Source organism: Felis catus, chromosome B4 (assembly GCF_018350175.1).
Source record: "Felis catus isolate Fca126 chromosome B4, F.catus_Fca126_mat1.0, whole genome shotgun sequence".
NCBI classification, from domain to species: Eukaryota; Metazoa; Chordata; class Mammalia; order Carnivora; family Felidae; genus Felis; species Felis catus.
Genome location: NC_058374.1, coordinates 76,600,620 through 76,623,877, shown reverse-complemented (window position 1 = coordinate 76,623,877; position 23,258 = coordinate 76,600,620). Strand labels below are relative to the sequence as shown.

The window sequence follows — 23,258 nt, the reverse complement described above, 5'->3', positions numbered from 1 at the left end:
GCATTTAGGAGCCAACACCAAGCATGATGAGCCTCCTTGAGGGACAAGAATAGAGGATGGTCCTGGGTATACTTTAACTTAAAAACAAAAACAAATAGATATAGATACAGATATAGATATAGATGATATAGATATAGACATAGATATATAATCAATATTTCCAAAAATTATCATTTCAACATGCAGTCAATATTATTATTAATGAGACATGTTACATTATTTTTTATACCATCTTCAAAATCCAATGAGTATTTAAACATTTTTTTATTGTTTATGTTTGAGAGAGAGACAGCACAAGCAGGGGAGAGGCAGAGAGAGGAAGAATCTAAAGTGGGCTCCAGGCTCTGGGCTGTCAGCACAGAGCCCAATGTGGGGCTCAAACCCACAAACCGTGAGATCATGACCTGAACCGAAGTCGGATACTCAACCAACTGAGCCACCCCTCCAATGTGTATTTTAACTTACAGCTCATCTCATTTTGGATCAGCCATATTTCGGATGCTCATTAGCTACATACATGTGGCTAATGCATATACTTTTGTGGCAAATCAGGAAGTGTTTTATCAAATTCCATATACTCAGCGTGCTTTTAGCTGCTTTGGGTAGTAGGAAAAAGTAGATTAAACAAAAATTAGATTTGATTTGCTTAGCGACTATGTTAAAGTTGAGAAAAGAAGAGGCTCAAACAAGGAAGCATGTGATCATTTGAGCTTCAGCAAAGGGAAAGTCTTTGCAGGCTACAGTGGGCATGGAAGACTTTCTAGAGGATATGGGATTTGAACTGTTCTTGAAAGGAATATAGCTTTTGCAGTGTTGGACAAGAGAGAAAGGAGCATGACCTGTGAGCCAGGAGAAAGGAACCTTTCAGCAAAGGTACAAAGGAACAGGTGCTGTGTACGTTGAGAACAGATAGGACTAAATGGTCTATAATGGAGATGTCATTCTGAGCAGTACTGAGAAATAACAGTGGTCTTTGCCATTTAAGTAGATTCTGGATGAAATATTTAAAGTAAAAAGAAAACCCATAAATGTACTAGAGAAAAGATTTTTTTTAAGATTTTTTAAATGTTTATTTATTTCTGAGACAGAGAGAGACAGAGCATGAGTGGGGGAGGGGCAGAGAGAGAGGGAGACACAGAATGGGAAACAGGCTCCAGGCTCTGAGCTGTCAGCACAGAGCCCGATGCGGGGCTCGAACTCACAAACCATGAGATCATGACCTGGTCTGAAGTCGGTTGCTCAACTGACTGAGCCACCCAGGTGCCCCGAGAAAAAAGATTTTTAAAAAGTACTTTCTAAATATAAAAAGCCTAACAGCCATCAAGGAAAAGACCAATTTGACTACCTAAGGCAAAGAAAAAAATCCAAAAGGTCACAAGAGAAACTACCAATGAGGAAAACATTATGCAATACAAGTGACAGATAAAAGGTGAATTTCATTATAATCCAAACAACTCTTATACATCTATCAGAAAAGACATTCACATAAAATGATAATGGCAGATAAACACCTGAAAACTTGTTTAATCTTATTAATTCATGCAAATAAAAACAATGAAAAAATATTTTGTCACAACAATATTCACAAAAATTTTAAACAGTGATGGTGAATAAATAAACTAAGAAGTGGGGGGGGGGGGTGCCCTGGGTGGCTCAGTCAGTTGGGCATCCAACTCTTGATTTCGGCTTAGGTCATGATGTCCCAGTTTGTGAGATCGAGTCCCACATTGGGCTCTGCACTGACACTGTGGAGCCTACTTGGGATTCTCTCCCTCTCTCTCCGCCCCTCCCCCCTCAAAATAAATAAATAAACTTTAAACAGTGATGGTGAGAATCTGGGAAGACAGGTATTCTTCCACCCTGTTAGTGGGAGTGGTAAATCAACATGACCATATGGAAGGCAATTTGTCAATATTTATCAAAACATAAACTACACATACCCACAAATTCCACTGCTAGGAATCTGTCCTGTGGATATGCTCACATAAATATGCAAGGATAGAGGTGCCTGGATGGCTCAGTCAGTTAGGTGGCTGACTCTTGATTTCATCTCAGGTCATGATCTCATGGTTCGTGGCTTCAAGCCCTGCATCGAGCCCTGCATCGAGCCCCACGTGGAGCCTCCTTGGGATTTTCTCTCTCTCTCTCTCTCTCTGCCTTTCCTCGCTCTCTCTGTCACTCTCAAAAATAAATAAACTTTTAAAAAATACGCAAAGATATATGTACAGTATTAGCCATTACAGTTGTCTGATAAAAATTAAAAACTGGAAACCTCTTAAATGCTCATCAGGAGAAAACAAATAATATGGTAGAGCCATAAATAGATTACTATGCAGTTCTTAAAAAGAACAAGGTAGCTCTATCTATGTTAAAATAGAAAGGTCTCAGATATTTTAAGCGCAAGAAGTAAAGTGCAGAACAGTATGAATGATAAGATTCCACTTTTGTACCTTTAAAAAAGAATATATACACAGAAAGTAATAAAACATGTAAAAGTGAAAAATCAAAGAATAGCCATATAAGCATATTTAGTCATAATGAAGAATCAGCCAGAAAGTTAAAATGGCTCATTGTTGGGGGTGGGAAATGAGCACATAATTGCTTCTGTGTTGATTTGTTAACCATATGCACATAATGCTTTTTAAAAATAATGAATTTTAAATACATTTTAAAATAAAATTAAGCAGTAGCTTTCTAAAAATAGCTTTCTAAAATAATTCTCATCCCCTGTTGCCCCGCCTACCTGTCTAACTTTTCCCTCACAGTATAGTTAAGAGTCTTGAAAAAGTTTTAAATACTTCTTGTCTCCATTCCTTACTTAGTACATCTTTCTCAATCCTTCAAAATTTGGGTTTGCCAAAGTCCCCAATGATGTGACTAAAGTCAGCAGATACATGTCAGTCCTGATCCAACCTGACATTAGAATTATCAGGAACTTTTTTTTTTTTTTTGGGAAACCCTTGGGGATCTGGTAACAGCATTCAGCCAGCTGTCTTCCTCCTTCTCTGGAGACCCCTCTCTAATGTTGCCGTTCCTTAGAGTTCTGTTCCAGTACCTCTTCTCCTCGCATGATCCCCACTTCATGGCTTCAGTTACCACCTATGTTCTGATGTTCTCATGCCTATAAATCCTTTATCTCTAATTTAGATCTCTCTCCTGAGCTTCAGAATTACTTATCCAATAGCATTACACATTAATACTTTCCGGCCTTTTCCAGATCATGGCACACATAGAGAATGATGGTGTTTTCATAGCAACATACCTTACCAAGACTGCTGTCTTTCAGAGGGAGTTCATGCTACCTTGAGGGTTGAGAAAATCAATAGGCAGCACATCTGTAACCTCTTCATGAGGCATAACAGCTGGGAAGGTCTTACCTCTTGGATAGACATTTCCACTCGGACATCCCCCAGGCATTTCAAGGTTAACGTGTTTGGAAGTGAGCATATAATGTCCCAAAACTGCTCTTCCTCCAGTGTTTTCTATTTCAGTGAGTGGTCCTGCCATCTGCAAGTTACTCAGTCCGGAAGTCTTGGCTTAGTTCTCTGCTTTCCTCCCCTTCCAATCTCAAGACCTGCTGACTCTGCTACACTTTATTTCTTGAAGTGATCTCCTCTCCATCACCCCTATCACTTTCCTAGTCCAGAGCACATCTTTTCTCACTTTTTCCCTCAATTACAACAAATACTTTCTCTCTGTTCTCCTTGACTTCAGTCTTGCTCTCTCTAATCTGTTCCCCACACTGCAACCACAGAATTCTTTCTAAAATGCAATTCTGATTATGCCAATCCCCTGCTTAAAACCATTCAACGTACTGATGTGAGCAGTGATCTACTGGTCAGTCAGTCATTAACGCTATATGCACAGTTAGACCATGCCACCATACTGGCTTATTACTAGCAGCTTGTAGCAAAAAGAGGCCAAGAGACTAGCTTGTTTTATGACACAGACAACTCAAAGAACAATGTGATGAGTGGTATATAACAAGGGTGAAAAACAAACCATGGGACTTCTGTATATTTTGTAATAATTTAATTGACTAATACCACTGAGGAATCAAAGTGTCTTAAGCACTATCAAAGACAGAAAGCGATCATGGGGTAATAATAATTATACTTATTTAACCTCCTGTCAGTGAAGATGAAGGTTTATGAAGCATAGAGAATATGCCAAAATCTGAATGCCTAAACTTTCAAGTGTGCAAGAGCTTTTAAGTAAGGAGAGAAGATACGTGCTGTGACAAGTGTAGATGTTCATTTTTTTTCTTTGAGGGTGAGCATCTGAATGAAAAGGAAAAAATTCAGATGGTTTGTTTATTTCCAAAAATTTAGTTATTTGGAAACATCCCCAAATGGTTAGAAATGCTTGGCATACTATTAAGGTTTTTCCACCCTGTGGTTGTGGAATGTAATAGATATGTGGAGTTTTCCTGGATTTTTAAGCCCTGTGAGGAAAGGCTCATGTCTAATTTTTATTGTAAACCCAGGACTAGCCCACTGATTCCTTTTCAAGAAATACTGGATGATTGAATAAGAATCAATGCCAAAAGATTCCAAAAATATCAACAAGATGAGCTTCCTAAAGACTCCACTAAAAAAAGCTATTAGAATAAATGAGTAATAAATGAATTCAGTGAAGTTGCAGGATGCACAATTAATATACAGAAATCTGTTGTGTTTCTATAACCCTAATAACAAACTATGAGAAAGAGAAATTGAGAAAACAATCCCATTCACATTACATCAAAAAGAATAAAATACCTAGAAATAAAATTGAGGAAGTAAAAGACCTGTACTCTGAAAACTATAAGAGACTGATGAAAGAAATTGAAGAAGCCACAAATAAAAGGAAAGATATACCACACTCATGGATTGGAAGAATTAATATTGTTAAAATGTCCAGACTACCCAAAGCAATCTACAGAGTCAATGCAATAACTATAAAAATACCAATGACATTTTTCACAGAAATAGAACAAATAATGCTAAAATTTGTATAGAACTACAAAAGACCCCAAATAGCCAAAGCAGCCTTGAAAAAGAAGAACAAAGGTGGACCCTGTTTCCAGACTTCAAACTATACTACAAAGCTATAGTAATCAAAACCGAATGGTACTAGCACAAAACAGACACAAAGATCAATGGAACAGAATTGAGAACTGAGAAATAAATCCACACATATATGATCAATTAGTCTACGACAAAGGAGGCAAGAATATACAACAGGGAAAAGGCCATCTCTTCAAAGAATGGTGTTGGGAAAATTGTGCAATACACGCAAAAGATTAAAACTGAACCACTATCTTAACACTATACACAAAAATCAACTCAAAATGGATTAAAGACTTAAATGTAAGACCTGAAACCATAAAAGTCCTCAAAGAAAGCATAATAAGTCCCTTGACATTAGTCTTAGCAATATTTCTTTCGACCTGACTCCACAGGCAAGGGCAACAAAAGCAAAAATAAACAAACGGGACTACATCAAAACTAAAAACCTTTTGCACAGTGAAGCAAACTATGAAGAAAATGAAAAGGCAACTTTACCGAATGGAAGAAAATGTTTGCAAATCCTATGTGTGATAAGGGGCTAGTGTCTAAAATACATAAAGAACTCATACAGTTCAACAGCAAACAAAAACCAAAAAAAATCTGATTTAAAATAGGCAGAAGAGGGGGAACAGGGCAAAAAAAATTAAGATAAAGTGGGCAGACAGTCTGAGTGGACATTTTTCCAAAGACCTACAGATGACCAACAAGCACATGAAAAGATGCTCCACATCACTCATCATCAGGGAAATGCACATGGAAACCACAATGAGATATTACCTCACACCTGTCAGAATGGTTATTGTCAAAAAACCAAGAAATAACAAGTGTTGATGAGGATGTGGAAAAAAGCAAACACCTGTACACCGTTGGTGAGAATGTAAATTGGTGCAGCTACTATGGAAAACAGTATGAAGGTTTACGCAAAAAATTAAAAATAGAACTAACATGATCCAGCAATTCCACTCTGGAGTTTTTATCCAAGAAAACAAAAACACTAACTTGAAGAGATCTATGCACCACTGTGTCCACTGCAGCACTATTTACAATAGCCAAGATATGGAGCGACCTAAGTGTCCACCGATAAATGAGTGGATAAACAAGATGTGGCGTGTGTGTGTGTACGTACATATATACACAATACATATACCCATATACATACAATGGAATATTAGCCATAAAGTAGAATGAAATCTTGTCACATGGGACAATATACATGGACCTTGAGGGTATTATGCTAAGGGAAATAAGTCAGAAAAAGACAAATACCCCATGATTTCACATACATGTAGAATCTGAAAAACAAAACAAACAAAACCAGACATAGATGCAGACAACAGACTGATAGTTGCCAGAAAAAAAAGAGGGTAGGGGGGTGGGCAATATGAGTGAAGGGGATCAAGAGGCTTAAATTGCCAGTTATAGAGCAAATAAGTCATGAGAATGTATTGTATGACATGGGAAATACAGTCAAAAATATTGTATGAACTGGGACGCCTGGGTGGCTCAGTCGATCAAGCATCCAACTCTTGATTTCGGCTCGGGTCGTGATTTCACCTGGTTTGTGAGTTCGAGTCCCACAAGGGTCTCCACGCTGACAGCTCGGGGCCTGCTTTGGATTCTCTTTCTCTCCCTCTCTCTTTGTTCCTCCCCTGCTGTGCTCTCTCTCTTTCCCTCTCAAAATAAATAAACTCAAAAAAATTGTATGAACTTTAGGGACAGATGGTAACTAGACTTATGGTGATCATTTTGCAATGTATATAAATGTTGAATCACTATGTTGTACACCTGAAATTAATATGATTGTATTTTAATAATACTTCAAAAAAATAAAGTGAGCTTTCTTAGAAATGAAAACATATTCATAAAAAGATTTGCACAAGTTTATAGTAGCCTTACTCATAATAGCCCCCAAACTGGAAACACCCAAATATACATCAACTGGAGAATGGATAACAAATTGTGATATATTTGTACAATGGAATATTGCTCTCCAATAAAAAGAACAGACTCACTTTAGTCAAAAACATTACTAAGCTAAAGAATATAGACACAGGGGCGCCTGGGTGACTCAGTCGGTTGAGCGTCCAACTTTGGCTCAGATCATGATCTCGCAGTCAGTGAGTTCGAGCCCCGGATTGGGCTCTGTGCTGACAGCTCAGAGTCTGGAGCCTGCTTCAGATTCTGTGTCTCCCTCCCTCTGCCCCTTCCCCACTCATGCTCTTTCTCTCTGTCAAAAATAAATAAACGTAAAAAAAAAAAAAATATATATATATATATATATATATATAGACACAAGAAAGTGCATACTATTTGATTGCACTTATGTGAAATCCAAGAACAGACAAAACTATGGTGATGGAATTCAGGAGGTTGCAGGGGGTGGGTGGTGGTAGGTGCAGGGTAGTTCACTGTAAATATAAAGGGGCATGAAGGAATTTTCTGGGGTGATGGTTCAGTTTCTTGTTCGGGGTGTTCCATCGGTGTATGTTATTGTTGAAATTCACCAAACAAAACACCTAAGATCTGTGCCTAAGATTTTATTGTATGTTAAGGATAAATCAATCAATAAAGTTTGTTTTAAACCAAAGGTGAGAGAGTTGGTGCGAAGAACCATTATGACATCTTTTAGGCTCCAATAATTGACCTCAGGCACTCATTTCTATGCTCAAGAACCCAAAATGACTTCTTTATCACTTGTCCTGTCAAATCCATATCCTCATTCTGATCTCAGTACAAAAACCTCCTCCGCTAACTTCTACTTCCCACCCTACCAAGTGATCTCACTGTCCCATGCAACTAGTCTGCTCTTTCCTACCTAGGTCGCTTTGTGTCCTTACCCTGTCTGAATTTGCTCAAGTTCTCTCTGCCCTTCAAATCCCATTCCCAAGTCCTCTCTCCTTCAGAGAGGAACTCTTAATTAATCCTAGACAATGTGAGCACCCCAAGATCCCTCAGCTTTTATGTTCCTTTATTGGGCTAATATAATGCATTACTACTTTCCGTGTATACCCACAACAGAAGCAATGTTAATAAAATGGGCTAGGGAGCCCTTTGTATTTCTCTGCAGAACCCCATTCAGAACTTGCATTAACAGGCCAGTCACTATGATGCAGTTTGTGAAGATTATACGGTATCCAGACAAGGGCAAATAGAAGTTTAATCCAGCACCAATGAGAATGATACTGAAGGGAGCTCTGAGGCCCTGCAGGGGCCTAGGTGGGTGTTTGCTTTCTTCTTTTAAGCCTGAGGGTAGTTCTACTTGTCTCCACCAAGATAGCAAGTGGCTGAGAACAAGGTTATATCCTTTTTCTGCTCAGCCTTAACCTCTTCCAGTGAGGAAATCAGCGCTACTCTAAAGAGTGGAGCCCGTTCCCAACGCCCAGTTTTCCATATTACTGGGAGGACCCGATACCGATCCGGAGGAGGAAAAGTGAGGAGGGAGCATTTAAGGCCAAGGAGGCACTCGAGCGTCTTCCCATAGATTTACACCCCACACGTAAGCAGGAAGGCAAATTACAAACACCAAGGCTCACAACCACACATACACGTGCACGCCCAGCCCCACAGAAGCGGATGCGCATGCCCGTGGCTCCGCGCGTACCTACTTAGTTTTCTGTGCTATAGATGCCCCCCATTCCACCCCCGCCCAGCCCAGCGCGGCTTCTTCTACCCCCTGCACCGGGAAGGTTTACCAAACCGGACCCCACCGGGCCAGAGGAGAGTGTTTCTCTATAGGGGGAGGGGAGGTGCTTCCCACCGGGGCGGAAGCGGCGGTCTCCGGACGGCCGGACTTAGCTCTCGTCCTGGGAACATCTGGAGGGGGGCTGGGAGGGGCGCGCATCCAGGGCGAACGTGGATTGGCTGTGCGGAAGGAGGGAGGCGGGGTCTCGGCGAGGGGCGGGGCTCACTGGCCCCTTTAAAGCCTTGACATCAAGAGGCGGCCCCAGCACCCCCCTTCTTCTGCCCCCCGCCCCCGAGCCGCGGCCATGGACCCGGCGGATCCGGCCTGCCCTGGCCCAGTTCAGCACCTCATTTCGGTGAGTTCCAGGCCTACTTGGGATTTAAAAGGCGGCGAGTGGAGGGTCTGTAAGCTCTGGGCTGGGGGTGGGCGGTTTGAAGGGTAAGGCTCTCGTGGCAGCCTTGGGTCGGAGGGGGCGGCGCGCCTTCCTGCCCGGACCTAGCTGCCTGCCCCTCCCTCCCGCCGCACTGTCCCGGGGTGGGGGTGGGGGGTCCGGCTGCGACTCTGTCCACCCCTACCCCACCCCCTACCGCCCCCCGCGCCATCCTCGCGCACACTCCATGGCCCCGGAAGGGAAACTTTCGGGACAGGGGGATGTTCCGGGGGCCGGTCTCCCTCCCTCTTTGAAAGCACTGACCTTGCCCCAGCTGCGCACCCCACCCCACCCGCATCCCACTGTCCGGGTGCCGCTTAGCGGTGCGGGGTTGTTGCGCAGGGGGGAGGGAGGCTCTCCCCAAAGCGCAGGCGCGGAGGCGAGCCCCGGGCTCCTCTTCGCCCTCCTTGCAGTCCCCGTGGCCTGGGGCGGTAGGGCGTGGGGAAGATGGGGAGAGGCGGAGAGATCAGGGTCTCTAGGAACAATCCTTCCGTGGCTTTGAGGGGCTGCGGGAAGGAAGGAGGCGGGGGCCGGGAGGCTGGACACTACAGAGAGACTGAGGAAGGGAGAAGGGCTGGGCAGGGTGTGGGGCCAGGGCAGCGCCTGCAGAAAAGGCTCTCTGGGTCCTGGCTGCGGTGCCAGAAGAATGCAGAGAATTTATCTGTGCCCGACACTCCCCTGGCCTAGGCCGACTAGAAAAGCGGCTCACCGAACCCCAGCCCCCTTCTCCTTATTCTGGGCCCAAGGCCCCATGTCTCCAGTCCTGGCACTGCCCCAAGGGCACGAAGGTCCCTCACCTCCCGCAGGCCTGGTTTTCCAGGTTCTCAGCTCTATCCATCCAGCCTGCCAGCTGCTACTTCGCAAATGCTCGCCTTTCTGAGGAACCAGGGGGGTCTTACACTGATGGGTTCCTGGCTGTGAAGGCAAACCCCTCTTATTCCCTCCCAACCACCCTCGCCCTCTCCACGGGTCCTCTTGGCTAAGCACAACTGTCTGCCAGAGGTAGTGGCTGGAGGAAGATGCCTGGGACAGGGGTGGTCCTGGGGGACAGGAGAGAGGGAGTCAGTGTCTAACCATTCTATGGACAGTACTTTTGGAAAAAATGAACCCAGCCTAGTTGTCTTGTTGCAGACCCTCTCTTGGAAGACATTATGCTAGCTGACTCCAAGACCCCTGGTCTTTCAAGAAGGGAGACACAAAATTCACTTCTCGTATTGGTTCCCTGACTTTCTGTGAACAGCCTAGGGTTAGTGGGTTTCCTACTTCAGAGAAACGTGTGTTCCTGTCTGGGGAGCTATTCCCACATAATTCAACTTTGTTTTCTAAGTCTGTGGTCTCGGCATGAGGTGGCTCAGGCACTCCAGCATCTTTCTCCAGTTTAGGTCTTTGGAACAGAGTGGGAACCTAGAGAGGCAGATGGCCTGGGCTGCAGAGAAGGCTGTTCCACAGTAGGCAGAAACCAATGTATATGAGGACCAGGCTGCTATCTCTGTGGACTGGGAGTCAGAAGCACTGGTGTCTTCTCTTCCCAGCTTGCTGTGTGACTTTGGCCAAGAGAGCTTGCCTCTCTGGGGCTCTTTTTCTCCTATCTATAAAATTCAGCAATTGCACTAGAGAGCTCTAACATTCCCTTTCGCTTTTTGACATTGTGTGGTTCCACTGATAAGTGAATCTGAAAGGTAGAAAGGTCCTCTGGCAGGGTGGCTTTGAAATTGGAAGGGGTAGATGTTGGGTGATACAGTTCTAAGTCATAGTTGCTTAGGACTGGAACCTTCGGTGGAGAGGAGCAGACTCCCTTATTCTGCCTAAGAAGAATCGCTTCTTCTGCCATTGTCTTGCTTACTCTTGGTGGATTGGTATGAACTCTTGCTGGCTGGAGTTTGGCCCACCCATCAAGGCCTCTGCTGAGACATCCTGGCAGGCCAGTCTTTGAGTTGGGCCTTTGGGGAGGAGTTGAGAGAAGGGGCGGCAGCCAAGGGCCAGTAGGGTAAGCAGATTCCCAGGAGACAGTTTGCATCTCAGCTGTTGGGACTTGTTTTAGGATCTGAGCCAGGGAGCACAGCACACTCATCCACCCTCTTATGGGAAGAGGACGAGAGCCCTGCTGCTGTTGCCCATCTCACTCCCTGGCCCTACTCACCTCACCTGTGCCCTCCCCCACCCCTCTTCCCTACCCAGTCCCCAGGCAGTGGGCTTAAGGAGTCCTCCCTGCTGCCTTTACCCAGTCCAGCCAGCCTCCCAAGCCCTTCCACGGCAGCCAAGCAGCAGGGAGAAACTGCCCCAGCCCCACCTTTCCCAGCCTCCTTCCCTCCTGGGGGTACAGTTTCTCAGGAGTCAGGTTCTCCAGGTTGGGACTTGCTCTCTAGCCCAAGAGCCAAAGCCTTCACGTTTTCCTTGCTTGTTTTCATCCTTGATCTCCCAGGTGCCAAGGGGGATGTTAGAGGAGGTGGTAGTTAGAGAGGCTGTGGGATTGGTTAGACATGGGACGCATTCTCCTGCATTGCTAGCTCTCCTGGGCCTGGGGAGCCCTCTTCCCTGGGCCCTGCTGCCCGTGGATTGAAGCTACAACAGGAGGTATTTAGGTTAGACCCCAAGGAAACCTTCCTCACTGTGAGGAGTCCCTGGATAGGAGAATGGAAGCTCCCAGGGAGGTCAGTTTCCCAGAAAGTGGTTAATGGTGGAGTCCCTGTCAGAGTGAAGGATGCGGCTGTTGCTAGGCAGAGGCTGCTGTTTCCTCTTGGGGTGTGGCTCCGAGGCTGGCCAGCCAGAGGCCCCGTTAGAAGCAGGAGGAGAAAGGACCCTTGCCTGATAGCTGAAGAGGGGACCCTGGCCCCGTCAGCTGTGGCTCACCAGAACTGCATCCCTTAGAACAAATGCCACTTCTCGCCCTGCTTCCCCCGGCTCCTCCCCCAATTCACCACCACTACCACAGTCTGCTTTGACAATCCTCACCCGAACCTGGCAGGCTCCTCCAGCCCTAGTCTGGCTGCACTAATGGACTGATTGGATTTTCTATACTTGGAGTTTGGGATTTCTGATTGAACATGCAAATTTATGTAAATCAACCTGGGATCTGCCACCACATCAAAACAACATAGTCATAGGCTGGAAGGAATCCTAGAGACATCTAGTCCAACGCCCTCGTGTTAAAAATGGGGAAACTGTGAAGTCCAGAGGGGGAAGTGATTCATGCAATGATGAGTGTCAGAGGCAGGGCTCCTGACTCTGGTCTAGTGTTTTACATGGTTCCAGCCTGCCTTAATTTCTCATGCATGAGGGGCCTGGCCAAACTTAAAGCAGAGAGGGCATTTCTTGAACCTGAGATTGTGGAGAGCTGGACTTTTGGAGGGTCAGAGTGTTATCTCAGGGGCTCTGGTCAGCTCTAACATGCTGAAGAAAAATAACTTCCAATCCCCTGGAGCACCACCCTTAATGTTTTTCCCCAGGCCCTGCCCTGGAAGGTTGGAGGACAAGGTCATTGGTTGCTCCTGGCTTGGCCCTTGCGGTTTCCCCAGGGCTGAGATTGTGTCTGTTCCCAGCATCTCTCACAGTACCAGGCACATAGGCTGTGGATGGCTCCGCACAGGCAGTGCCTCTGTGTTGACCCTCCCATCCTCATTTGAGCCTCTGCTGCTTCCCTCCATGGCCATGGTGGGAAAAGATCTTTAGTCGTCTGTGACTCTTTGCCTACCTTCCCCTGCCCTTCTGGAGGGCACAGGCCAGCTGGACCTCCTCGGCAGGTTTCTACAACAGTGACAGACCATGCCACCTTGCTATAAGAAGGGTCTCGTTATTTTGAAATCAGTGCCAAAGTTGGAAGGGGGTTGCAGAGATGGGCTTGACTCCCTGAGAAGTAGTCTCCCCACTTCTAGACATATTTCTGATCTGATCCACCCTCCCAGCTGCAAGATGCCCCTTGTTCCCACTTTGCAGATGGCGCCCGCGGTGTGGGGCTGTTGGGAGGGCTGAGCGCTCACTTACCCTGCAGTGCCTGTGTGCGTTGCGGAGATCCAGAGGTGCTCAAAGCAGCTGTTGATCTGCTTTGCAGTACTTTGGCAGAGTGAGTGTCCACACACATTCAAGATCAGAGGCCCTGGCCCAAAATGCAGCAGGAACGGAACCAGCACCTTCAGTTCCTCACTACCCAGTGGCCCTCAGCTCCTGTATTCTTAGTTCTGTGTGAGGGGAAAGCCTCCCTGGGCCTCAGTTTCCCAGCCTGTGCTGATGGATGAATAACACATCATAGCTGGGGTGTGGCACTCGCTCAATAATTACCATTTTCCCAGCTCTGGGAGTTAACACAGATGAAAGAAGCCTGAGGAGGCCAGGCTGTTATTAAGGTGAATTATCATTGCTATTATTACTGATTTCTACAAATCCAGCAGCCGCTGAGAAGAGCACAGCCAGGCACACTTGGGCCTTATAGCTGTCCTTGGGCTCTGGGATTTCTCCAGTATTCACCAAGCTTTTAAAAAATATCTATCTAGGGGCGCCTGGGTGGCTCAGTTGGTTAAGCGTCCGACTTCGGCTTAGGTCATGATCTCGTGGTATGTGAGTTCGAGCCCCATGCCGGGCTCTGTGCTGACAGCTCGGAGCCTGGAGCCTGCTTCGGATTCTGTGTCTCTGTCTCTGTCTGCCCCTCCCCCACTTGTGCTCTGTCTCTCTCTATCAAAAATAAATAAAATGTAAAAAAAAAAAATTAAAAAAAATATCTATCTATATGCATATAGATAGGTATTTTTTATTTTATTTCTTTTTTCTTTTTTTTTTAAGGTTTATTTATTTTGAGACAGAGAGAGACAGAGCATGAACAGGGGAGGGGCAGAGAGAGAGGGAGACACAGAATCTGAAACAGGCTCCAGGCTCTGAGCGGTCAGCACAGAGCCCGACGCAGGGCTCGAACTCACAGACCGTGAGATCATGACCTGAGCCGAAGTCGGCCGCTTAACTGACCAAGCCACCCAGGCACCCCTATTTTTCTTTTATTTAAAAAAATTTTTTTAAGTTTACTTATGTTTGAGCAAGAAGGAGAGAGCAGCAGAGAGAGCATCTCAAGCAGGCTCCACACTGTCAGCATGGAGCCTGATGTGGGGCTTGAACTCCTGAACTGTGAGATCATGACCTGAGCTAAAATCAAGAATCGGATGGATGCTTAGCCTCCTGAGCCACCCAGGGTTCCCTATAGATAGATATTTTAAAAAGAGAGAGGACCCCATTCTGCTTCTCATGCTGATGCCTGCAAGGCTTGAGTGGTGGTGGGTGCTGCTTGGGGCACTCGTCTACAGTTCTCACTGTCATGAAGGGCTTGAAATTGTCCCTCCCTGGGTAGAATGATGAGGTTGTTCCTAGATGAGACTGTGAGGGGCCCCAGAACTTCTGGGGTGTGGCCCTAGGATTCTCAGCACAGTTCTGTGGCCTGATTCATTTTACCCCTAGCTGGCTTGATGTGGGGGCTGCAGGTGGTCCTTTTATGGTCCTTTTAGATAGATATTAAGACCTGTTGAGACACCCCCAGAACCTGTCCGCAGCAGCCGTAGGTACTCCCGGGTGTCATTTACCCCAACGTACTCCCATCTGCCCCAAACTCTCCCCTTGCCCAACCTCCCACCTTTGCCTCTGCCCTGTGCGATCTAGAATGAACCCAGGAGGAAGCGGCCCTGACCACCTTCTGAATAGTTTGGTGCTACCATACTGCACCACAGCCTGGGTGTGAAAGGGCCTGTCTCCTAGCTCAGTGAGAGCATTACGGGAAGAAAGGGAGTGAAGACTGGTGTCCTTTGGCCTCATCTAGCCAGATCTCCTCACCACTCCCTTGTCCCAGGGACCTGGTCCCTACTTCTAATATGGGAATGTCCCCATATTCCCCATTCTAATATCCCCAGCTGGGATGAGCTTTAAAAATCACCTGGGAGGGGCACGTAGGTAGCTCAGTTGGTTAAGCATCCAACTTCGGCTCAGATTGTGATCTCACGGCTCATGAGTTCCAGCCCCGTGTCGGACTCTGTGCTGACAGCTCAGAGCCTGGAGCCTGTTTCCAATTCTGTATCCCCCTCTTTCTCTGCCCCTCCCCTGCTCACACACACTCTCTCTCTCTCAAAAATAAATAAACATTAAAAAAATTAAAAAAAAAAAAAGAAATCACTTGGGAAAGTGGTTATACCTTCTTTTTTTTTTTAAGTTTCGTATTGCAGGTTTTCATTAGACATTTTTTTAACATAGTCCAAAAATCAAAATGGTACAAAAAGGTATACGTTGAGAAATTGTGCTCCCACCTCCGCCCTCTTTTCCTCTACAGATAATCACTTATTTTTTACATAGCCCTCAAGAATGTCTTTACGCAGGGGCACCTGGGTGGCTCATTTGGTCAAGCCACTGACTCTTACTTTCAGCTCAGGTCGTGATCTCATGGTTGTGGGATTGAGCCCCATGTCATGCTCAGCGTAGAGCTTTTTTGGAATTCTCTCTCTCTCCCTCTCTCTTGTTCTCTCCCTCCCCCGCTCATTCTCTCCCTTGCTCATTCTCTCTCTCTCTCTCAAAATAAATAAAAATTAAACTTAAAAAAAAAAAGAATACACAAAACGAATGTAATGCGTATTCTTAGGTTTCTTCCCTTACCCAAATGATAGCAGATAGCATATATTGTCTTCATCTGGTACCTGTTGGCAATATCTGGGTGAGCATGGATTTTTTCCTTCCATCTCCGTCAGGTCTCTGGTTTCCGATCTTTACCACCCACCCAGGGCCCCCCAGTTGGCCCCAGGCCATAAGCAGGGTTTGTTCAGCTTCGTATACTAAACTTCATTCAGATGCCAAGGTTTAGGCCAAAACCAGCCTCTGAGGAATTCTCAAGCTCTGTCCAGCAGTTACTATGTGCTAGTGTTGTGCTAAGGAAAGGGCATATATTGGAAGAACCAGTAATCAGAGGACCTGGTCCACCTTGGTGTGTGTGGGAGTGTGCATGTGTTGCCGAGGGGGGCGGGGCACATGGTATGGCACAGTATGAAGCTGGGAGCAAGGGTCTGGGCCCAGGACTGCGATGTGGTGCCACGTGACCTGGAAGGCTGGGTTTTTCAGCTTGACCTCTTTCCCAGTCTGTGGGATGTCCTGGGCCCCTTGACTTTTATTATGTCCAAAACAAGAAACCCCTTTCTCTGTCAGATGGTATGGATAAGGCCTCCTCCCCACCCCCACCCCACCGCCTTCTATCCCCAGCTCTGGGCCTGCAGGCTGCTGAAGCTGGAACCTTCCTTTCCACTGCAGGCTGAGGGGAAGTTGGGGGGTGTTTGCTTCTCACTTCCTCTCTAGACGGCACCTCACTTCCTGTCCCTGGGACTGGAAGAAGGCTAAAGCTCTTGGCTTTGCTGTCCCTTCCTCTCCCCACTCCCCGCCCCCCACCCCCTGCTTTCCTGAGAAGCCTGTGGGCCCTGTGGGAGGAAGGCAGAATCAAAGCCAAGGGCTTCTCCTAAAAGCCCTGCCAAGCCCCTCACCTTCAACCCCCTTACCCCACATGAGGGGACCTGTCTTCTCAGCTGCAATCCCTTTCCAGACATGATCTCATCCTTCTATGTCCTGCAGGAGGAGAGAAGTCAGAGAATTCATCCCATTTTACAGATAGGAAAACTGAGTCCCAGAAAGGTTCTAGGCTTCACCCAGGGTCCTTCGGTGTGGCCGAGCCAGAACCGGAATCCAGGAAGTCTCACTCCCATTTGTGGGCACAAATAAGAGCAGAGAGTGAGGATTTGTGAGTGTGCCAGAGCTACTTTTGTTCCCAGGGAAGGCTGCTTTCTTCTTGCCAGAGCTGGTAGCTTAGGAGGTCACCTCCGCGCTCTGGCCAAATGACAACCACGAAGTCAACACTGAAGCCGCCTGGACGTGGAAGGCATTTGGCTGGCCAAAGCCTGTTCCCTTTGAAGAAAGAGGCCAAGAAAGGAAGCTGGGGGAGTCAGCCCTGGGGGCTGGGAGGGTAGGGCCTGCAGGTGCAGCCTGAGAGCCATCAGGCGATGCAGCCTCCCAGGCCCTTTTCCTCTTGGACCTGAGAGCGGATCGCTGATGTACCAGTAGTCAACTCAGCAGTCGCCTCTACTGCTGCCTCCAGGAGCCTCTCTGCCTCAGCTCTTCCTGTGGGACCCAGCACGTGTCTCTGGTTACACCCAGGGTGTTGAAAATATGCTGACTCTGCTGTTGGGTCAGGAGATAGGAGAGGAGTTAGTAACTGGCATGGGCCAGGGGACCAGGAGACACTCACCTTCAAATGCCCTTCAGTCCAGCTGCACTGAGTCATTCTGTTTCCGTACACACCCACAGATTTCTGCCTTCTTCTGTTTATGCCTGCCTTTTGCCTAGAATGACCCCCTTGCCGTTCCCGTGTCCCTAAACCCTACGGGTCTATAAAGTCCCACTTCACTTGATGCCTTGAGTTCTGAAAAAACTGTTTCAACTGCAGCTTACTATTTCTCTCCTGATTTTTAAAGTTCTCAAAAAAAAAAAAAAATTCTCTCATGGGACTTCCTTCACAGTACAGCTATCACCTACATGTCTTATGTCCCCCAACAGACTGCAAGCCCCAAGAGGTGAGAAGAACTGATCCGTCTCTGAGTGGCCCCCCAGTACCCAGTGTTGTGACTCCCACTGAGTGATCTGTTTGGAAATATCCTCAAAATAAATAGATTAGTCCCATTTGCCAGAAGGAACCACTGAGGCTTGGGAGTGGGTTGAGGGCTTGGATAGGGACAAATCTGAAACCATCCCTTCCTCACCTCTCAGCATGGTTTGTCATATGGGCCCTCAGAACCATTGGGGGGGGCGCAGTTGGGGGTCTTGAAGAGACCCTGATGAGCCCACCATCTCTTCTTTCTGGTCTTATTCTGTCTGGAATGAAAGGAGATCACCAGGTTCAGGGCCTCGTGGACAGAAGCAGTGCACTGGCAGCAAGTGGGGGTACAATTATGTAGGCAGGGCTCCTCCTCGGGGAGCTCCCCTTCTGATAGCCCGGGAAGTCCCGTCTTCCTCATAGGGGAGGACTGGAGAACAGGACACAGTACAGTTGGTCCTGCAGGAGGCACTTCAAGAAGACAGATCAATGTGGGCAGCATCAGTTCAGGACAGCTTTTCAGGAGAATTGCTCTGGGGCCAGGGCAGGGCTTCCAGGACTGTGCTGAGGGCTTTGGTCTGTCCCCGAGGCACTCAGAGGTCATGGGAAGATTTGAGGCAGGAGGGACACAATTAGACTTACAGTTTTAGAAAGATGATTGCTCTGGTGGAGCTTCTTGGAAAAGTGATTGTGGCAGGGAAAATATAAGATAAGTCTGGAACATTTTATGGTGCCAGAAAGTAAGCAGATGTTAAAAAGTAAATACATTTTCGGGGCGCCTGGATGGCTCAGTCAGTTGAGCGTCCGACTTCGGCTCAGGCCGTGATCCCACGGTTCATGTGTTCGAGCTCCACATCGGGCTCTATGCTGACAGCTCAGAGCCTGGAGCCTGCTTCGGATTCTGTCTGTCTCCCTCTCTTTCTGCCCTTCCCTCACTCACGCTCTCTCTCTCTTTCTCTCAAAAATGAATAAATGTTAAAAAAAAATTTTTTTTTAAGTAAATACATTTTCTTTATATGGGGGCATGTTGAAAGGATACAGGAGCCAGCCTGAAAGAGTTCTCCATGATCAAGGCTGGAATTTAAGCAATGAAGTCAATGATGATACTATTGGATTATAATCCAAAGAATAAAATATCCATGAGTTTGTGCTAATATAAATATGTAATTAGGTAAATCAGTGTCAGTGAAGGGACGGCTTTTCCTTATAGAAAACTTCTCATTAACAAATGTGTAGGAATGAAGGCAATCAAAAATTATCATTAGAATGCTACAGCAGTTGCTGCAAGCAAGATCCACTGATGAATCCTAAAATTAGTGGGTGAGAATTTTAAGAAGAAACAGGGTGTTTGCGTGGTCAATAAGTATTGCCCCCCAAACTGGTTACTAATTACAAAAGGAAAAATAGTAACTTTACAGTGGATAAACCCACTAGCAGATACCGTCTAACCAGGTGGTCAAGGTTAACCTCACCAGTCATAAGACGTCGCAACATTATACCCCTGATATAATGCACTGAGAAGGGCACCCTCTATGGTATTCCTTCTAAAAATTCAGAACCTCAGTCTAACTGGAGAAAACATCAAACAAACCCCAATAAGGGAACGTTCTGTAAAATACTGACCTGATCCATTCCCTTCCCTTCCAAAATGTCAAGGTCATGAAAGACCAAAGACTGAGGAACTATCATGAATCATAGGAGAATAAGGAGATTTGGTGATTAAATACAGTGTGGGATCCTAGATTAGATGTTGGATTAGAAAACATCAGTGGAGTGGACATTAGTGGAAAAACTGGTAAAAGCCAAATAAAGTCTGTGGTTTGGGTGTTTGTTTGTTTAATTGTTTTTCTAAAGAAAGGTATAGAACAGTGAGAAGAACATGGTGCTATGTCTATTTTTTTTTAAGTGTGTGTGTGTATACACAACCCTACAAAACCATGCTACGTTTTAAAATACACACAGAAGTAGAAGTACAAGATGGCTGGGGCAAGGGCAGGGAGGAGCATCGTAAAAAAGGGAAAAGTCATCCAGGAGAAAGTGGTCACCATCAAAGACAAGCTATAGAATGGGAGAAAATACTTGCAAATAATATATAAGAGACTTGTGAGGATTTTTTATATATATTTTGAATACAACTCAATTAAAAAAAAAACATAATTGGGGCACCTGGGTGGCTCAGTCGGTTAAGTGTCCAACTCTTGATTTTGGCTCAGGTCACCATCTCACGGGTACATAAATTCGAGCCCTGCATCAGGCTCTGCACTGACAGTGCAGAGCCTGCTTGGGGTTCTCTCTCTCTCTGCCCCTCCCCAGCTCTCTTTCTGTCTCTCAGAATAAATAAACATTTAAAATGATAATAATAATAATAAATTTTAAAACCCCATATAATCTAATTAAGAATGAACAAGGATCTGAATGGACATTCTTCCAGGGAAGATACACAGATGGCCAATAAGCACATGAAAAGATGCTCAACATCACTAACTGGGGAACTAAAAATCAAAACCAGAATGAGATATCGTATCACATTTGCTAGGGTGACTAAAACCAGGAAATCAGACAATAACAAGTGGTGAGGACATGGAGCAACGGAGAAACGCTTGTACACTGTTGGCCGGACTGTAAAATGGTGCATTCAGTTTGGAAAACAGCTTGGTAGTTCCTCCAAAAGGTAAACCTAAAGTTACCATAGGATCCAGCAGGTCCACTCCTAGGTATATACCCAAGGGAAATGAAAACATAAATCCACATGAAACTTGCACATAGATGCTCGTAGCAGCATTATTCGGGACAGCCAAAAAGTGGAAACAGCCCAAACGTCCATCAACAGATGAATGGATGAACAACTGATAGCATAGCCATACAATGGAATATTATTTGGCCATGAAAAAGGAGTGTAGTACCGATATGTGCTTCGACGTGGATGAACCTTGAAAACATGCTAAGTGAAAGAAGCCGTTCACAAAGACGACCTCTACTACGATTCCATTCATATGAAATGTCCAGAATAGGGTGATCTATAGAGACAGAAAATAGATTACTGGTTGCCTAGGGTTGAGGGTGAGGGGATGCTAATTAAAGGGTAATGAAAACATTCTGAAGTTGTCACAGTTGCATATATCTGTGATTACACTACGAACCATTAACTGCACACTTTAAATAGGTGAGTCATAGGGGATGTGAACTATGTCTCACAACTTAAAAAGGGGCACCTGGTGGGGCGCCTGGGTGGCTCAGTCGGTTGAGCTTCCGACTTCGGCTCAGGGTACGATCTCGCGGTCTGTGAGTTCGAGCCCCGCGTCGGGCTCTGTGCTGACAGCTCGGAGCCTGGAGCCTGCTTCGGATTCTGTGTCTCCCTCGCTCTCTGCCCCTCCCCCACTCGTGCTCTGTCTCAGAAATAAACATTAAAAAATTTTTTTGTTTAAAAAAAGGGCACCTGGGTGGCTTGGTCAGTTAAGCATCCAACTCCTGATATCGGCTCAGGTCATGATCTCCCAGTTCATGAGATCAAGCCCTGGGTTAGTCTCTGTGCTGACAGCATGGAGCCTGCTTGGGATTCTCTCTCCCTCTGCCCCTCCCCCACTTGCACATACTCTCTCTCTGTCTCTCTCTCAAAATAAACATTTTTTTTTAACCTTAAAAAAAAAAAAAAGTCTATGAGGAAGTGGCCACTAGAGGCACTTGTGCCTGAGAAGGCAACGGGGATGGGAAAATATTGTATGGATTTAGCAGTTTGGCAGTTACTGCTGACATTGGACCAGGCTGAGGAAGGAGTAAGACGTGAGGAGGGGTTTTTTTTGTTTTTGTTTTTGTTTTCGTTTTGAGAAGTTTGGTTGTGGAAGGCAGAAGAGGGCAGCATCTGTAGAAATGTCAGGGGAAAGATTGTTTTTCAAATGAAAGACAGCCTCAGAAGTTTTAAAGGCGGGCGGGAAAGGTCTCTTCAGGAGGTAAATACTCAAGACCTAAATGGGGATGGGCCCGGGGCAGGAAGGCCTGACCTTCCCTGGGAAGATGACATCCCCTCTGCTGTCAACGGGAGGAGATGAGGAGGTGGGAAGAGATCTGAGGGGTTTTCCCTCTGCTGATTTTGACCCTCTGGGGAAACCAGGGCAGGTGATAGGGCAGGCGACTGAGGGAGTGGAGTAGGCGTGAAGCCCTATATACTGCAGATCTAACAGGGAACTGGGGTAGGAGTGCCAGGCAGGACTGGCGGTGATCTGGCTGGGATGACTTTCCTTTGGTGAGGAGAGAATAAGAAATAACGTAAGCAAAAGCCTGGGGACAGGAGTGAGGGTCAAGACCTGTCCTACCCCATCCTCTAGACTCTGTGTGGAAAGAAAGCATTGGCCCAGAAGGCTCAAGTCAGGGAATCCTGGCGATCTTCTAGAACTCTACCATCCAGTAAAGTAGCTGCATGCGGTAATTCAAATGTAAAATGCAGTTACTCAATTGAACTAGCTACATGTCGGTGCCCAATAGCTACAGATAGCCAGTGGCTACCATATTGGACAGTACAGAGTAAACATTTCATCATCACAGAAAGTTCTGTCGGAAAACACTTCTAGAAAAGTGATTCTTGGGGCACCTGGGTGGCTCAGTCGGTTAAGCGTCCGACTTCGGCTCAGGTCATGATCTCACGGTTCATGAGTTTGAGCCCCACGTCGGGCTCTGTGCTGACAGCTCAGAGCCTGAAACTTGCTTCGGATTCTGTGTCTCCCTCTCTCTCTCCCCCTCCCCTGCTCGTGCTCTGTCTCTCTTGAGAAGAAACATTAAAAAAAAAAAAATTAAAAACAAAAAAGAAAAGTGACTCTCAGGCTGTTTTGACCTGAGGACCCCTCCAACCTCTAAAAATGTGAGGACCCCCAAAGAGCTTTGGTTTATGTAGGTTATACCTATTGATATTTACTGTCATGTAAATCAGAACTGAGAGTTTTCAACATCTAATGAAGTGAAAATAATAATAAACCCATTACATGTTGACATATTTTAAGTAACTGTATATTTTCCAAAGCAAAAAAATAGTGAAAAGAATGGCATTGTTCTTCATTCTGGCATATCTGTCATGTCTGACAATAAAAGGCAGCTGGATTCTCATATCTGCTTCCGTATTCAGTCTGTTGTGATATCACATAACACATAGTCTCTGGAAAATGCCACTGTATACTCAGAGAATGAGAGTTAGTGTAGTATCTACATTAATGTACATTAGTATAATATCTACATGAGAGTAATGTAGAATAGTGTCTTAGTAGTATTATGAAAATAGTTTTGATTCCGTGGATTCCTTGGAAGAACGTCAGGGCCCCTGGACCGCATTTTGAGAACATGGTTCTAGAACAGCTTCCACTTGGCGTAACGGAACTTGTGAGAGGCTAAAGTGATTTGCCTAAAGTCACACAGCAAGTAAATTGCAGTGCTGGGACTAGACTCTAAATCTTCTGCCTTTTGGCTAAGATGGGTCCAGCTGGGCTTTCGGGAGTGGGGACTAGGCTTCTGGGCCACAGA

General features: G+C 45.9%; 1 protein-coding gene across 3 annotated transcripts in view; it reads left to right on the top strand.

Annotated features, from left to right (window-relative positions):
- The first annotated feature begins 8,974 nt into the window (after positions 1-8,974).
- NCKAP5L (NCK associated protein 5 like) overlaps positions 8,975-23,258 on the top strand; it is a 32,339-nt gene continuing 18,055 nt past the window's right edge. The window contains exon 1 of one of the 3 annotated variants that reach the window (XM_011283918.4): positions 8,975-9,088. The gene's annotated coding sequence lies outside the window, so the exon portion shown is untranslated. The remainder of the gene's footprint in view (positions 9,089-23,258) is intronic. The other 2 variants (XM_011283916.4, XM_011283915.4) reach the window with 2 other exon arrangements.